The following is an 18,221-nucleotide window of genomic DNA, read 5'->3' as shown; positions in this document are numbered from 1 at the left end:
GCTGTTTCCTCCACAATGTCGTTAGTGTAACTGCTGAGAAACAGCGGGAGAAGTCACAGGCTCAGGGAACACAAAGGATCTTTGTGCCTGGCCTGGCCAGCCCCCCACTTCTTCAAGGAAGCATACTGGGGGGTCACATCTATTTTCTCAGTGTTTCCCTTTCACCCATGCCCCACATTGCGCATTTTTCATCAGAAACCACAGGAGCCCAAAATACACTTCCTCATTTCTGAGATGCCTTTCTTAGTCAGGGCTGAAATTAGTTTTCAGTGGACACCCACACTCAGGCACTGTACTAGCAAAGCCTTTTGTTAGAAACTGTCACACTGGTGTTCAGATTGTCCTCTGCCCGAGTTTTGGAAGGGTGGGTGACAAGGGCCAGCAAATAGTCAACACTGCCCGTTGTGCAATGCTGTGATCTCCCTCTGAGAGCAAGAAGCAAACTTGAGGTGACACTGAAACAAGGGGCGGGGGCACTGAGCCTGCTTTCATAGCTTTGCTTTGCTTTTGCCTCTTGGTTTACTTTCTGTGGGGAACATATCCCACTAAGAAGGCTGGTCCAGCCCGCACCATGATGGCAGGCATGGGACTCGGGAGACGTGGTCCCAGAGGCTCTCGCTCCACTGATGGTGAGAAGTAAATGACACAGTAGGCTTTGCAGAAGTGAAGTCACAAATCAGAGGGCTCCATCTTTCAACCACTCCCTGGCCTTCAAGGATAGATCTTGGAGTTCACATCATACAGCCTTTAAAAGGCTCTCCTCTTCCACGTGCGTCCCTCGCACTGCTGTTTGCTGAGACTTACAGCCTCGTCCCATGTGTGACTTTTACTCCAACCCGAGGCGGGTGCTTCCTGACAGCAGGGCTGGGTCTCCTTTACTTTCTATCTTGGGGACCAGCAGTCTCCTCTGACAAGGAAGAGATTCAGCAAAGGCTCGTTGAGACCAGCCTGGGTGACACAGTGAGACCCTGTCTCAAACAAACAAACAAAAACCAGCAGAGTTTCTGATTCAGTAAATATATATTAGTTTTCTATTGCTGTGTGACAAATTACTACAAATCTAGTGGCTTACAATGCCCATTTCTTAGTTGACAGGTCTGTAGGTCAGAAATCAGCATGTGCACAACAGGGTTCTCTGCTCAAGGTTAACAAGGCTGGAACCGGTTCTCTCCTGGGCTGCGTTCCTGTCTGGAGACTCTTGGGGAGAATCTGCTTCTAAGCACATTCAGATCCCCATGGCCACTCTAGCTCCTTGAGGCCACTCTCAGTCCTTGCCACATGGCCCCCTCCATCTTCAGAATCAGCAACAGAGAATGTCTCTCCCATCCTTTCTCCGACTTCAGAAAGAACCCTGTCCCTTTTAAGTGTTCACCCCACATAATCTCCCAGGGTAATATAACCTAACCGTGGAAACAGAATCCATCACAGTCAGAGTCCCGGGATCATGCAAAGCTTGTCCACCAGGGGGCCATTTGAGAATTCTGCCTACCACAATAGGTAGGGCAAGAATTCTGGCAAGTTGCCAAGTAAGGCAGCTACTGCTGCTGTGGCAGCCACAGTCTGAAAAGCACCTACCTATGCACATTCTACAACAACCTTTGACTTAGATTGTTCCCAAATTGCAAATGAGGAAACTGAAGTTCATAGGATTCAGTCTAGAGGTAATATTCATAGCACATAGTAACTGGTACCTCGTGGGCACTGACCACTCTGAATGGCTAGCAGGCAACTGACTCTGGCTGTCAGTGCCACTGTGGTCATCTTGGCCAGCACCACCAGTTGACTGAGGACCCCCAGCAAGTAAGGACTGCAGCCAGGGTTCCTGCCCAGGCCCATCTGACACCCAAGCCTGAGCTTTGGCCACTTCACATGCTAGGATTAAAAAGAAAATGTCATCCCTCGAAGCCTAAGTCAGGAGAAGAAGAAATAAAGGGACAGCAGTTTATTGATTCCAAAGCCCAACTTCCTTTGAACATTCTAGCTGCTGGATGTTCTATAAAGCTACCTTTCTCCAGTCTTAAATTTGTATTTGCTTCCTGTTGCTGATGTAACAGATTACCAAACAATTTTAGTGGCTGAAAACAGCACAGATTTATGACTGTACAGTTCTGGAGATCGAACTCCAAAATCAGTCTCAATGGGCTAAAATCAGGTGTCAGCCTGGCTGCGTTACTTCTAGGGCAAAATCTGTTTCGTTGCCTTTTCCCGGGTTCCCAAGACTCCCACATTCCTTGGCTTATGGCCCCATATCACTCGAATCTCTGCTTCCATCATCCTGTCTCCATCTCCGACTCCAACCCTGCCATATCCTGCTTATAAAGACACTTTGATTACACTGGGCCCACCCTGGTAATCCATCATCTCCTAGTCTCAAGATCCTTAGCTTAGTCACCCCTGCAGAGTCCCTTCTTCCATGTATGGCAACATATTTACAAGCTCCAGGGACTAGGGAGGGGCTGTCATTCAGCCCAGCTCATAGTCTGAGGCCCACACCTATGTGGATGATAACAGTGAATGCTTTCATAGAAACTTCCTATGCACCAAGCCTCAATGTAGGCATTAGGTCAATTTGTGCCACCACCACCACATGAGGTAGGTCCTGTGATTATCCTCTTTACAGATGAAGAACCTGAAGCACATGGGACTTGAGAACCTTGCCCAAGGTCACACAGCTAAGAAATGGAACACTAGGTTCAGATCCAGGTGGCCTGGCTCCAGAGTCCCTACTTCTACAACTCTGTTGTACACCTCTCACAGATGTGCAAGTAAAAGGCAGACCCTACATATGTAGATGGCAAGAAGCCCCACACCCACCCATCTCTCCTTCCTCTTACACCCACTGTTCCACTAAGGACCCTGCTTACTCAGGTGACCTCGCCTTCTGAGTCTAATGTTGCCACTTCTGCCCATCGCAGAAATGTTGTTCCAGTTACTATTGCTGCACAACAAGCCACCCAAAACATAATGGCTGTAAATAACAATAGTCATCTGTTTTGCTTGTGAATCTGCAGTTTACACAGAGATGATTCTTCTCTCCTCCATGCATCATCCTCTGGGTTTCCTTGGCTGGCGACTGGAGGGTCCACTCCCAAGTTGTCACACTTATATAGCTGGCAAAAATACCAGCTGCCAGTGAGGAGCTCAGCCAGAGCTCTGGGCCAGCAGCCTCAGTTCGTCTCTGTATGGGCCTCTTCATGGGCTGCTTGGGCTTCCTGACAGCATGGTGGGCAACTGGGTTCCAAGAGGAAGTGCCCCGAGAGAACAAGGCAGAAGGGCATGGCTTTTTATGACCTAAACTTGGTGTCTTTTCCACCATATAGTGTCACTTGAGGCACTCACAAAGGTCCTCCACATTCAAGGGCAGGGGACATACATTCCTTCTCCCAACAGGAATGGCAAGGCTGTAGGAGAGCATGTGGAGTAGGAGACAGTGTTGCAGCCATCTTCAGAGAATTTGTTCTTCCAGAATTGTCTTTATCATAGCTACCTATGACATCCCACCACACCACACATGGCATCCTCCCCACCTCACCTCTGTTTATAGGCACTTTCCAAGCCCAAATTTGGGTGTATGCAGAAACATAAGATTTTGTCTAATATATTTATTTTTATGTCCTTACCAAAATTTTAAAAATGTGTTGCATGAATAGCATTAAAAATTTTTTATTTATTTATTTTATTTTTTTTGAGATGGAGTCTCTCTCTGTCACCCAGGTTGGAGTGCAGTGGTGCGATCTGAGCTCACTGCAAGCTCCACTTCCTGGGTTCACGCCATTCTCCTGCCTCAGCCTCCCGAGTAGCTGGGATTACAGGCACCCGCCACCACACCTGGCTAGTTTTTTGTGTTTTTAGTAGAGACAGCGTTTCACCGTGTTAGCCAGGATGGTCTCTATCTCCTGACCTTGTGATCCACCCACCTCGGCCTCCCAAAGTGCTGGGATTACAGGCGTGAGCCATTGCTCCCGCCCGCGAATAGCATTTATTTTTAAAATAAAATATGCAAAGGTAGGATTTCCTAAGAAATCCAGGACATCTGTTAACAGATATTAGCACTAACCCAATGCCATGCAAAAAAATACAAGCCATCAAATTTGTTCAAAATGAATAAAGTATATATGTCCTTTAATAAAAGCACCTGCTTATTTGATGCCACATGACAGTGGATGATAGTGGAAAGTTAACTAACTAGTATAAGCACCTACACTGAGCAGATTCTTGTGTAGGTTGATTGGGGAAAGCTTTCCTTATACCTTTTCTTTTTAGGTAGTAATGAGGAAATGCAGAGGTATATCTTTTTCCCACTTATTTAAAGCCTAACCCTATTCTCAAGTCCTTCATCTGTAGGACTTTTCATAACTGGACCAATTGGAGGTTGAGATGGGATTCTTATATACCTAGCTAGACTTTTCTGATCGCTACGCTCCACTTCTAGTATCCTGAGCTCTGAGTGTCTGTGACACACAAGAGAGATCATTTATATTATCACTGGAGCTGCAGTCTCGTCACTCAAGCTTCCATCTTAAGCCCCTGTAGGGACAGAAACTGAGGCTTTTGGAGGCCCTAGTAGACTACTGAGCACCTGGTCATGGCTTAGTATTTCTTGATTGATTTCACCGTGAGCTTTTTTTTTCTTTTTGAGACAGAGTCTCGCTCTGTCGCCCAGGCTGAAGTACAGTGGTGCGATCTCGGCTCACTGCAACCTCCACCTCCCAGGTTCAAGCGGTTCTTCTACCTCAGCCTCCCAAGTAGCTGGGATTACAGGCACCTGCCACCCCGCCCAGCTAATTTTTGTATTTTTAGTAGAGACAGGGTTTCACCATGTTGGTCAGGCTGGTCTCGAACTCCTGACCTCATGATCCTCCCACCTCGGCCTCCCAAAGTGCTGGGATTACAGGCTTGAGCCACCACGCCTGGCCCACTGTGAGCTTTTTGAAGGAATAACCATACCTTCCTCATCTTTATATCTCTAAGGAAGAGTCAGTTACTTGGCTGCATGCATTTGTTCAACAAATATTTATGAAGGGTTTTAAGGGTTCCAGGGTCTCTGGCTTGGTCTACCCTTAGTTTGGTGAAGGAAATCAATTAAAGTGTGGTAAATACTAAGAACTAGGGGTAATTTTACCCAGCCAAGGAGTTCGAGAAGTCACGTGGGAGATCTTTAACAAATGGTGGTTGAATGAATGGAGACATGAGTGATTTCTTGGAAGTCTGCCCTTAATCCCAGTCAGTCCATGCAAGAATCTGCTCAGTGTAGGTGCTTGAACAATACGTAGGCAGCACCCAGCCCCGGAAGAGCCCACCTGTGCAGAGAATTTTCCCCTGTAACTGACTTACTGCCTGGAATTTTCCCCTTAGCAATGCATTCCTTTGAGATGCAGACTGATCTCCAGAATTTGCTGATTAAATACAAATTCTCTGGGAAAGCCTTATATATTAAACAACTGTCATCATTAATGCTGTAATGGGGAGAAGTTTATTATGTAACCTTCCAGTCTTGTTAGAAAGGAGATTCAGAGGAAGGGGTCATCCAGGGAGAAAGAAAAGGGGCTTGGATGTGATTCTGGGACTGCAAGAAGAATGGGGAAAATAATGCAGATGAGCAAGGAATAGACGTAGGGACATGGCAGTGACAAGAAACAATTCAGATGAGTGTCCCCTGGCACTCAGACAGCCCTGACTCCAGTGAGAATGGCTCAGCCAACACTACTGATTAAATGAGAATTTCACCAGATAAAGATGGCAGGCAGGAGAGGTAATCAAAGAAAGACAAAATCAGTATTTTCTGGTGAAATCCCTGTTTCTAGGTATGAAATAGGATTCTTTCAATAACTAGCACTCCAAAATGTTAATGGGTTAAAAAGAGCAGGTTTAGAGATTGTGCATAACAGATACAGTGCAAACATTAAAAGCCATGATACCAAACCACTATACAAAAACAGGGAAAGTCGATTTTCTCTCCAACTAACCTTTACCCTTACATATTGTGTCTGTTAACCACGGTTACCTTGACCATTGATATATAGCATCTAGTGAGGGAAGGGGAAAGGAGAAGCTTTTTTGTCATTATAAAAGTAATAAGTGTTCATTGTGGAAATTCATGTTAGAATCTAAATAATCCAAATCCAAATAATCAAGAAGAAAAACACAGGAGTCTTCTAATACTATCACGCATATTCTTTCTTTTCACCAAAATGAGAACAATAAACATTGCTTTGTAACCTGTTTTTTTCTCCTAACAGCAAGTCTTGAACATCTTTTCATGTCATTAGTTTTCACCACCTTACTGTGAGTGGCTCTATAGTCTACTGAATGAATTTAGCATGTATATTATCTGATCACGGATCTTGATGTATTTTATTTACATAAAACTATATTTTTGCATATTTTATTTGCCTTGCAGGAACATATTTGCATCTAATGTTTGCCCACAGCCATGAGGATTTCTTTAGAATAAATTCCTAGGAGTGAAATTGTTGAGTCAGTATTCGGGATTTGAGTTGATGCGGTTTATACTGAAAGTTTAAACTGTTTGAGTTTACCGCTAATCTTACCGATATTCTTCTTGAAGCTCCTTACATGGATGATGAGCTAATGATTTGGAGTGGAATAAGCAGCATTTTTGTGGTGTTCAGTTTAAAGGCTGTCACATTTCTGGGACTTCAGATGATTAACTTAGGGTGCAAGTCTGGAGCCTTCTAATTCCTTGAGCTTGGGCCTTGCGGGTTGGTCGGTTAGCTGGTCGGTGCACTGGTCACAGTGACACACCCCAGGTCATTTCAGAAAAACAGAATTTGTCTCCCAGCCTCCCTTGCCAGTCAGCCCCGTTGGGGCAGAGCAAAGCCACCTTGCCCAAGTTCCACCCCCTTCTCAGGGTAGCCCCTTCCCAGAACTGACCAACGTGGGGGTATCAAGGCCCGGTCCTCCTGCTCCGACAAGGGTCGTCTCCTCCTCAAAGCTCCCCGTAGAGTCGGCTAGGCTTCCACTAGGACCACTTGGTAGCTTCACTCTCCCTCTGCCCAGTTTCCTTTCCCCTCCCCACCACTCATCCTAATAACCTCCCCTGCGCAAGAACCTCTGTCTTAGAGTCTGGAAGCGGCCAGTAACCATGGCGGGGAGTGGGTGGGGAATTGGCTCGGGAGTTGGCAGGTAGCTGTGGTTGATCACAGTATGTGCCACATAGTTTCACCTCTACAGACGACAGTAGAGCCACTGTGTCCTCCCTCAGGATGGAGGAGCCCACGGTGGCTTGGACCAATAGGGAGGGTTTCTTAAATGGATGAAACAGGCACAATCTTCCCATCATTTTCAACATAAGGAATAAAATGTACCATAGATTTGTACAAGAGCAGTTTAAAATGCTCTCTTCTCAGAATGATCTTTTAAGAAACTATCTTAAAGACCACACTCTGAAAACACCTGGACCTCAGGCTCCTTTCAAATTGTTTTTCTGTGTCTTCGAATGCCAGTCCTGACAAAACTTTTTTTGCCTCCATGAATCATGAGCTAATTCTGTAGAAATCTGTAAGTGAATTACAGTTCAGATTCTTCCTCTGTCTTCCTCTGACATGGCCCAATCATTTCTTAATAATTGCTAAAGAAACCAACTGTGGTTTATGTTTGAGCAGAATCAAGATCATCGCTATAACCATGTCACCACCATTCCCTGGCATTTACAGCATAATTTCAGGAGTGGGAGACAACATTTCACAGATGCCCAGGGAGTCACCCATAGGGATGTGATGTGCCCATACATGGGCCAGATGAAAAAATAAGCGCGCGCACACACACACACACACACACACACACACACACACACACAATTACCATGTGGGAGTGAGGGCCATGCCCTCTCCATGTATAATTCGGTGTAAATTATTAGGCATAGAACAGCTTGAGCCCCAGAGCTGGGTAAACTTCTCTGCCTGTACGCCTGGCACCTCACACCATGGCTGGCCCTAGCAGGTGACTAATCTGTTTTTGATGAATTACCAAATTAAGCCACAAATTGAAATGCCCTGGGGGCTGGTCAGCCAGCAGCCATCACCGGTGGAGGGGCGAGTAGACCACAGACAGTGATGAGGCCTAGGGTATTTGAAGAGCATGGGTTCCCCAACAAGGGGCATCTGCTCGGCCACAGTGAAATGGAGCTGTGGTCCCAGGGTGGCCACATCTCCCCCCCCCACCACCACCAAAAAGAAGTCAGAAGTTCTATTTCTGTGTGACACCTCCCAATTTTTCAATATTAACAACTAATTTTCCGTCAATGTTAATGGGCTACAGTTCACCAGGAGAAAACTAACTGGGCCATTCTAGGCCTGATGGAAAGGGAACAGCTCTTAGGAATCAGATACTCGGTGCAAAGACGTGTGCCCACATTTTAGTCACTTGACAGGAACACCTAGATTTTCCTGATGAACCAGGTTGGCACAGTTGTTCTCTCTTTGGATGGACAGAGATAATATCCAAGTTGTGGTGGGGTCTTGCTTGTTCTTTGTATGTAGTTTATTGTTCCTTAAGTATCTTTTGAATCATTGGTGACCTTCATGAAGATGACAGGACATGCTTCCTCGTGTGACTTGTTATCAGGCTTTTAAGTCATCAGCAAAGAATGCAGGCCAAATGCAGAAAGAAAGCGTTTGCAGTGCCCTGTTGGGACTTCTCAACTGCAGACATGGAAACAGGGTGTGTGTATGGTAATGGAAATAGCAGGTAAGAGCACATAACTCACTTTTCTCCCAGCACTTGGTGAAAAAGAAAAAACAAACCAACAACAGAAAACCATTTCTGACCTGCCTCTTGAGTTTTGAAACTGGGTGTGGATACAAACGATCTTTAGCGAAGCCATTCAGAACTGGGTTTTCTGTCTTTATTGAAGAGTTGCACATTTTGATCTTGCTCATTTTTTTCCCCTTCCCTCCATGACCCTCTCACCTTTACTCCTCCGCTGACATTCAGCCAGCTATTCACCAGGTGCCGGCGTGGTGTGTGCCTGGACCCCGCACTGCGCCAGCCTCCCTGGGAGAATCATCTCCTCCAACGAGACCCGGCCTCTGCTCTCCCGGGAAGCCATTGTGTCACTTCTTCCAAGGAGAGTATGGAATGCTGCAGCGGAAGGAAAAGGTTTTCCAGGCAGCATTAACCCTGGAAAGTAGAATTCCTACTTTGCGTGTGAAGGACTGACTTGTTGAGAATGAACCAGCCGTGGGGTTGTGAAAGCTGCCTAGCGCAGGGATGAGGGCTAACCAGACACTGGTGTTCCCTGGGCCTGAGTGGACCACAGCCAGCCCACTCCTGGGTGATTGTTCTTCCCCAGGTTTTTGCTGCTGCAGTACTGTGCCCCTGGCTGAGAATGGCATCAAAGCAGAAATTAAAGTCAGTAATTAAAGCAAGGTGGCTCTGGAAAGAGAGAACAAATAAAGGGTAATTAATTAGGGTGGCTTTGGCCCCAGTAATCTCCAAATAAATGTTGCCTCCCCTAATCCTCATCTGCTGGTCTCCAAGTCATTAAGTAGAGTTTTGATTTGCCTATGGCTATTTTTTCATCTTAAACATTGCAAGCAGTGCATTTCCAAGAAGTTACAGTGGGGTGGTTAACCTTTACATATTAAGGAAAGATTGAGGCAATACGGAATAAGAGTTAATGGAATTCTGAGCGCACATGGAATTTAACAAACGAGATGAAATCTAGTATGAACTGTGACCTCAGTCTTAAGATGTACATTTGTACACACTCTTCCTCCCTGTTTTTTCCCAATTATTTTATTTTTTTCTTCTCTTTTTTATTCTTTTTTTTCTTTATACTTGGATTTTTTTTTTTTTGTTTCTACTGTGTTAACAGATCATGATCACCATTCTGCTAAAAAAAAAGTCTTTAGCATTTTCACCTTTAACAACATGAATATAGAGCAGGCATAATTGCAGCCATCATTTTGTTCACTGGCATAAATCAGCCACTCAGATTTTTTATCTAAGGAATAAAAGTTCTGTGTTATCCCAGAAATACATATTTGTAAACTCTCTTGTAGTAATTCAGGCAAAGTATCAAAAGATACTTCAGCGTTTCTTATTTTTTTTCAAAGTATCAGAACTGTGCCTGGCTGAAGTTTAATATCAGTTATTGTGTTTTCTTACGGAAAATTAATACTCATTAAACTTCAAAGTGTTTTTTTAAACAATTTCATTATTTCAGATTTAGAATACTTAGTTGTCATTCTCTGTAGTTGCAGAACCAGCACCTCCCATATTTTCTCCAGGGCATTCTGGTTAACGCCTTCAAAGCCCATCAAAAAAGAAAGGTTATGTGTTTTGCTTTATACCACTTCCCTGTGGCCAAGCAAATTTTACCAGTAAGAAAGCAATACTAAGAGAAATACACTGCTGAGCCCATTTCCTGATTTCCCTAAAAGTGAACAAAAATAGAAATTCCTTTAACTATATCAAGAAGAATGTTCTTCTGTTCTCTTTCTTACGCTTGCTTATCATGAAAAAGCCTAAAGAAAACTGGGAATTTAATCACACTATTGCTTAAACACATGGTCTCCAAATGTTTTGGATTATGAACCTCCTTGGTAGAAGATTTTTTAGTACATCTGCCAGTAAAGCATTTTATTTGTAAATTCTATACAAATTCTCCTATATGCTGGATACTTTATGAAACATGCCCTAAAGACAGGTCCTTAAGGTGGACATGCATCCAATTGACTCTGCTCTTCCTCTTGTCATGGGGTTGGTGCTGGAGATCTCTGCAGTGTGTACCCATAAGAAGAATCCTGGCCCTCCGCAGTGTCCATGTGGTCGGGCCTCCCAGTCTCCATGTGATGGTGCTGGCCAGTGCCTGGCATCCTGCTAGGCCCCCCACAGCAAGGACATAGGAAGCACATCCGGGAATGTGACACCCACGGAGCACACATGTGGCCCTCAAGCACAGCGCTTCCCCTGAGGCCTGTGAGAAATGTCATCACAACCCTACACCACCTCCTGTGACCACAATGAATGGCCTGGCCTTTGCTCAAACCACAGACAAAGGCTGCCCTTCAGTCTGTCACACCAGAAGCCATGGCCTTTTGATGCTCTGGTGAATTCTGGCTCTTGGTTTGCATCAGATGAGCCCCCACTGGTGCAGTTCTCTGAATTTTGGTGTCATTGACTTGCACAAGCTTTTATCTACATCTCTGGGGAGCTGCAGAATAAGCCGCATTGTCCTCATGAAGCTTTTGTTGTAGTATGAAGATTGCCAAGTCCCAACATGACTATGATGCCAAGCAGACTATGGTGACAGCGGGAGGTGGGAGTCACCAGGTTACAGGAGGGAAAGAACACTTAGTCGGGGGATGGGGGAGCTCCTGGAGGAACTGGACTTAATGATAGGCTTTAAAGGATGAACAAGAGTTCAATAGGCAGGAATGAGACAGGGAGGAGCTGGCTGAGGAGCTTTAGAAAGTGGGTACTGCAGAGGGGGTCCCTGGAGGAGGTGTGGACACATGGTTGGAGAAGAAGCTCCCACTGCCCTGCCTACCGCAGCTGTCTCCTCATGGGTACCTTGCTTCCCCCTCACCCCTTCACTGTATTCTGAACACAGAAGCCAGAGTACTTCTGTAATATAGAAATCACGTCATAACAGACCATGCTAACCTTTGCTCAAACCCCCTTATGGCTCCCACTTCTGTAGAATACAAGCCAGGGTCCTTCCAATGGCTAAAGGTCTCTCTTGTCCTCATTCCCAACCACTTTCTCCATGACCCTCCTCCGCAGCCACCCTGAGCCTCCTTGCTGGGCTTGCAGCGTGCCAGATTCTCCTGCCTCAGGGCCTCCACACCTGCTGTTCCCTGGCTAGAATGCTGTTCCCCAGCATCCAATGGTTCACTCCCCTACCTGCTTCAGGTCCTCATGCACTCGCATGTCCCCTTCTCAAGGATGCTTTCCCTGGCCGGGCTTGCTTTCACCACTTTTCCAGCTTTTCTGCCCCTCCGTGCTGCTCTGTTGCCCACACTCAAGGCTGTCTAAACATACTGTGGATTGTACCCATCTATCTTGTTTTGTGTCTTTTTTCCCCATCTGGAATGTAAGCTCCAAGAGGGCAGGGAGTTTTGTCTGTTTTGTTCATATTTGAATTCCTAGTACCTAGAACAGTGTTTAGACAAATGAATGAATAAATGGAGGGATGCGTGAATGAATATGAACCAGAAGGCTCAGGTTCAACTTCAGGAGCAAAGAGAAGTCATTGAAGGTTTGTTTTGTTTAAATATAGCATGTTACCTTTTATTTACTTAAAGTGGGGGAAATAAAATCATAATTGCTTTTATTTGATTAAAAAAACCCAAAATAATAAAAATGAGTTTAAAAAATGAGGTTACACCTAAGAGGCAGAGTGAGAATGGAGTGGACAGGGACAGAGGTAGGAATAGCTTTCTCAGTGTATCCTATTTAAGTATATTTTGGTCCTGGCGGGGTGGCTCACGCCTGTAATCCCAGCACTTTGGGAGGCCAACGTGGGCAGATCATGAGGTCAGGAGATCAAGACCATCCTGGCTAACATGGTGAAACCCCGTCTCTACTAAAAATACAAAAAATTAGCCGGGCGTGGAGGCGGGCGCCTGTAATCCCAGCTATTTGGGAGGCTGAGGCAGGAGAATGGCGTGAACCCGGGAGGCGGAGCTTGCAGTGAGCCGAGATAGTGCCACTGCACTCCAGCCTGGGCGACAGAGCAAGACTCCGTCTCAAAAAAAAAAAAAAAGTTTATTTTGTTTTTTATCATATGACTGTATTATCAAATTTTAAAAATATTTGTTTAAATGAGACTGATAAGGTGGGCAGTGGGGGGTTGGAATTTGCAATGGAGAAAGTAAGATCCAGGAAAACTATCCAAAGTTCTACTCATCTTAGTGGCAGGGTTTACACTTCATTTATCTATTCTTTTCTAGAGTATCTACAATCATATCTATCATGTAAAAGGCTATTCAGTATTTGCTGATCAAATGAATGGATATGTGAATGAGATGACATCTGTCGTCAAATGTATGAATGACTCTTGTGTCAAAGAGGAACTAGTTTTTAGTTCTATGTGATCAAAGTAGAAGCAGTGGATGACTGACAGGAAGAAAGTCATCAGTTTGTTTCTTTAGCTGGCATTTTTGAGAGACTATTTTGTACCAGCACCAGGACTATCAAGTGGAATAAGATGTGGCTCAAGCCGTCAGGAGGTTCACTGTTTAGAACCAGGGTGTCATCACATAGGTGGTCACCTACTGAAGTGAGCACGGTGCTGGAGACAGACGTAGGAAGTTTGGAGAGTGCTGAACAAACCTTGGACAAGGGTATGAGTGGGTTTAGGGTGACAAACATTTTTTGCTTGGCCAAACTTGGGTCAGGTTTCTGACCCTTTTCCTAGGCTCACCTGTGCACTTCCTTATAAAACCCAGTTTTAGCAAAGAACCCCGCAAAGTCAGTTTAACAGGAGCCCCCCCACCCTTAATATCTGATTGGGTTCTTCATCTTCTACCATCCGTCAGGTGATGTCTAATCACCCGGGCCTGTCTTCAGCAAGAATCCTATTAGGTCAGCTTAGCCAGAGTCCTCTTTACCCCGATGCCTCCTCTTAGTAATTTTCCACCACTGACCCTGACACTGCTTCTTGGCCATGCTGTATTCGGAGTTGAGCTCAATCTACCCCCGCCCCCAGCCCCCACTGCAAGACCTGGTTGCGGTGGTCTCTATACCCATCGTCGTGGTCCTGAATAAAGTCTGCCTTGTCGGGCTTCAGCAGGCATCATTGAATAATATTTTTTTAACACGGGGGGTCATTGTTGGCTTCCTGGAGAATGACATGCCTGCACTCAATCTTAAGGAAGGAAAGGAAAGGGGAGAAAGGAGGAATAATCCAGGGAGAGGGAGAGCACGAGCAGAGACTTGGGGAAGAGAAGAGGGGAGTGTGTTTTGAGGCATATAAGCCATTTGTCTTGGAGGAACATAAAAGTGAGAGCAGCACTGGCAGGATATGTGACAAGAAAGACACAAGACGACCTTGAACAGTCTGCCTGGGCTACAGCAGGAACAGTGCTTATCACTGAAGTTTATACAGCGGGAGAGGAATGTGACCGAGCTTGGTCACCATCAGAGATTTTTATGTGTCAGACTTGCACATTATGTTGGAGTGGTAAGACACCGGCCAAGCGAGGCCAGTTGGGAAGATATTACAGTTGCTGAGGGCTGCCTACCTGCAGCACTATGCACGGTGAAGGTTGGGATAGAGAACCTACAGGACTTTCTGTGGACCTGCAGGGCATATAGGAGGACATCCAAGGTGCCCTGGACCACCCAGAGAGATGGGGAAATGAGCTACAGTACCACAGGGCATTGGTCCAAGGCGGGCATAGTTCCTTGGAACAAGCGTGGAATCTGCAATGAAAAGCCCAGAGTGAGTTCCGGCTCTCCTAAGCATAGTGTGTGCCACTCTGAACCTCAATATCTTTATCGATGAAATCGGAAATAGAAAGGCAACTGATGTGCTTTAGCCACCACCTGTGTTTCAGGCATTGTGCTAGGCACTTTGCCTCCATCACTAGATGAATCCTCTCCACAACTCTGAATTTGATATTAATCCCTCTTAAAAGTTGAGAATAAGAACCTTCTCCTTAGTTAATAATGCCTTTTAGATCACAAAGTGGTAAAGATGAGGAAGAGAGCAAACCCTTGTGGGGTTGTTTTTTGTTTTGTTTTGTTTTTGTGTAGTAACTTAGGCTGGGGAACAATGCTCCACATTCTATAGGGAATGGTTACACATGTGAAGTAACAGTAAAACTACTTTACCACTTTGGGAGGCCGAGGCGGGTGGATCATGAGGTCAGGAGTTTGAGACCAGCCTGACCAACATGGTGAAACCCCATCTCTACTAAAAATACAAAAATTAGCTGGGCGTGGTGGCAGGCGCCTGTAATCCCAACTACTTGGGAGGCTGAGGCAGGAGAATTGCTTGAACCCAGGAGGCAGAGGTTGCAGTGAGCCAAGATCACGCCACTGCACTCCGGCCTGGGCGACAAGAGCAAAACTGTCTCAAAAAAAAAAAAAAAAAAACTATTTCACTATCTTAGAAGCAAAAAACTGAAATAAAATGTAACTGTCATCATTTTCATTCACAAGAGAGCCTTTGCAAGTTGCTTCATTTTTTGCTCAGTGTTGGAAGTCAAAACTCAGTTTCTGTCTTTGGTCAGTTCATGTTGCAGACAGCTTCACAGGGGGCACATTCTTGGTACAGTTGTCAACTCCTTAGAGTTCATAATGGATGTGCTGAAGTCATCCTAATGATGCTTTCAGAATGCTGTAATGGGAATGATGGAATTCATCATAAACCTTAATTTTTCCTCACTGAAAATAGAAACTTCCTAATGGAAACTGTTTGGAGCCAGAGGAGGCAAATGCAGGTTAAAAAGACTCATTTATGATTTTTATGGTGTGAGTGGAAGAAATGCAAAACTTCTAAAGCTCTGAATTGACTAAAACATTCATTTACTTTAACTTCTGGGTTCAGTTTTATCATGTTGAGTGCAGGTTTTAGAATGCTTCTCAAGAGCTCTAATGAGACTATATTAGTCCGTTTTCACACTGCTGATAAAGACATACCCAAGACTGGGAAGAAAAAGAGGTTTAATTGGACTTATAGTTCCACATGGCTGGGGAGGCCTCAGAATCATGGCGGGAGGTGAAAGACACTTCTTACATGGCGGCAGCAAGGGAAAATGATGAGAGAGCAAAAGTGAAAACCCCTGATAAACCCATCAGATCTCGTGAGACTTATTCACTATCACGAGAATAGCACAGGAAAGACTGGCCCCCCATGATTCAATTACCTCCCCCTGGGTCCCTCCCACAATATGTGGGAATTCTGGGAGATACAATTCAAGTTGAGATTTTGGTGGGGACACAGCCCAACCATATCAGAGGTCTTGCTGTGGGTCTTGCTCTGCTTTCTTCAGATCACTGACATCCAACCAGCAAGCAAGAATCAGGAATATACTTGCCTCCAAAACCACAAGGAATATACAAGTAGGAAAGTCAGCTTTTTAAATACTTGCTTTGGATCCATTTTTATTCTCAGTGGGGAGAATCACTATTTATAAAGTAAATTCATTTGCATAGGACCTTTAGAAATGCAAGTTCACGTATAATAGACATGCAGTCAAAGACAGACTTTCTTAGCAAGAATTGTCAGATGAGCAGATGAGGAGGCATTGATATGAGCATAAGGCAGTCTTACCCTATGGGTACAGGGACAGGTGTCCCAGGAAACCCTGTGCTTTGCCCTGTTGGCCAACCAGAGTGTCCAAGTGCCACTAAGGATTCTTGCTACTCAGCAAGACGCACTTCGGAAACTCAAATCTGCTGCATACCTCTCACATTTTAGCCAAGTAAAACCAAGGTGGCAGATCCTAAGTACCATCCCCCTGATCCAGGGCTCTGGTACAATTTGTGAACCAGTGATTTTTTTGCCAGAGAACATGCATTCCAGTCTCCCTACAAAGTGGCAGCCACCATTTTGACCAGCTCTTACTCCTGATCTAAAAATGGAAGTGCTCAAGTTTACTAAATTCAATTCAGATAGATAGAACCGATCAATTCAAAGGCAGATACAGAATTACATGTTTTGGGGCAATCTAGTGAAAGATTTATCATTTCTATGAGCAAAGACAGTTGAACAATCTTCAAATACCTCACCGTTCTTTTTTTTTTTTCCATCCATATAACGAAATCAAAATTGTAAATTCGGGTGAGCCCATACTGTTGTCTCAGATGAACAGATATGTTTGAGATTTGCCCACAAAATTGAGCTGGAACTTTGTGTCATGATTTTAAAAGAGAAAAGAAGACAGTGAAATTAGCCTCTTGTGTCTAAATTAGCCTCTTCTGTCTCTTCTGATCACCTTTTAATGGAATTTGCCCAGGTGCATTCCAGGAGAAGAGAAAAGGGGGAGACAAAGAGTTGGAGAGGGGGAGGGAACATCAGAGAAGTTCCAAGCCCCTCTGGAGGAGTGGAATGCAGGACTGTGTCTGCTGCCCCCACCTCTGTTTCCCCTTAGCCTCTCCTGCCCACCACCACAATCTTCATGTGCCTGCTGGACAGACAAAGGCTCCCTGTACTGAAAATGCAGGACTGCAAGCATACACATTCCCTCTCGAAGCATCATCCAGGATGACCACTTCCCCTTGGTGTTTGATGCATGTTGCATTGTTCAGTATTCTACACTTTTTTGGAATACATGCGTTTATGTCTTTTCAGGTTGGGAGTTATGGATAATTTGGCAAAGCAAACACCGTAACTGGTTTCTTACATAACTCTACAGTTGGCAGCAAGGCACAGTGCATTGAAATTAAGCAACACTCACTCATCCAAAGGGACTTTGCTTTTCCTTTTTTGGAAGGCTAAATGCCCTGCTTTGTTTCTTCCTCTTGCATGTATTTTAAATTATTGGCTGACTTTAATGATTCTTTGAAGTTAATTTTTAAATGTGAATCGCAGGATTCCATTTAACTTCTGGAAGCTTGAGAGCTGTCCCTGTGTGCCCCTAAATCAGAGAATGCTTAAATAACTTGAGTGCTTTTAGGTGATAATAAAATTGGAGAGAGTGAGAAGTACATAGGACCCAGGCTGCCATAGGGATCTAAACTGGTAAAATACTTAGAAGGTTCAAGAGTTGCAACCTTTTGAAAGAACTAGAGTCAGTCTTGCATCGCAGAGCACTTCTCCAAACCAGGCATCTTCCCTGCATCTTCCCTTTCAATTATAGTGTACATTCTTTCCATTTCTTCTTCCTTTCCTTTTTTTTTTTTTTTTTTTACACTTAGTTTATGAGTCTTTAAGCAGGACCTCTTAACCCATTTATGCCTAGTGTTCCATTATTGGAACGCTAAGCATGTGGGAGTTATTTATATCCTATTGCTCAAGGTCATTGCCAAGGTCTGATGGCAAAAATTCAAAAAATTGCAACCTCTGGCATAAATGGGTTAATGCTTCTTTGCTCAGTTTCAAAGGCTAGTGTTTTTGTATCCTTTGCCTGAATTCAGTAGTGCTTTGAAAATGATCGAAGTGTTGCATATTCCCAGTTCTCAAATTATAATAATGAAGTTTTCAAATGAAAATCCTAGGATTGTTTTAGGTTCTCTTTGCTCCATTCCACTGTGGGATACAAGTAGAAATTGGGACATTCATCCAATAAAATGTCATTGGGGAA

General features: G+C 44.6%; 1 protein-coding gene across 3 annotated transcripts in view; it reads left to right on the top strand.

Moving 5' to 3' along the window:
- RCAN1 (regulator of calcineurin 1) overlaps positions 1-18,221 on the top strand; it is a 98,853-nt gene that overhangs the window by 69,693 nt on the left and 10,939 nt on the right.

The sequence above is a fragment of the Pan troglodytes genome, chromosome 22 (assembly GCF_028858775.2).
Source record: "Pan troglodytes isolate AG18354 chromosome 22, NHGRI_mPanTro3-v2.0_pri, whole genome shotgun sequence".
Classification (NCBI taxonomy): domain Eukaryota; kingdom Metazoa; phylum Chordata; class Mammalia; order Primates; family Hominidae; genus Pan; species Pan troglodytes.
The sequence above is the reverse complement of the archived record's forward strand: the minus strand, read 5'-3'. Positions and strand labels throughout refer to the sequence as shown.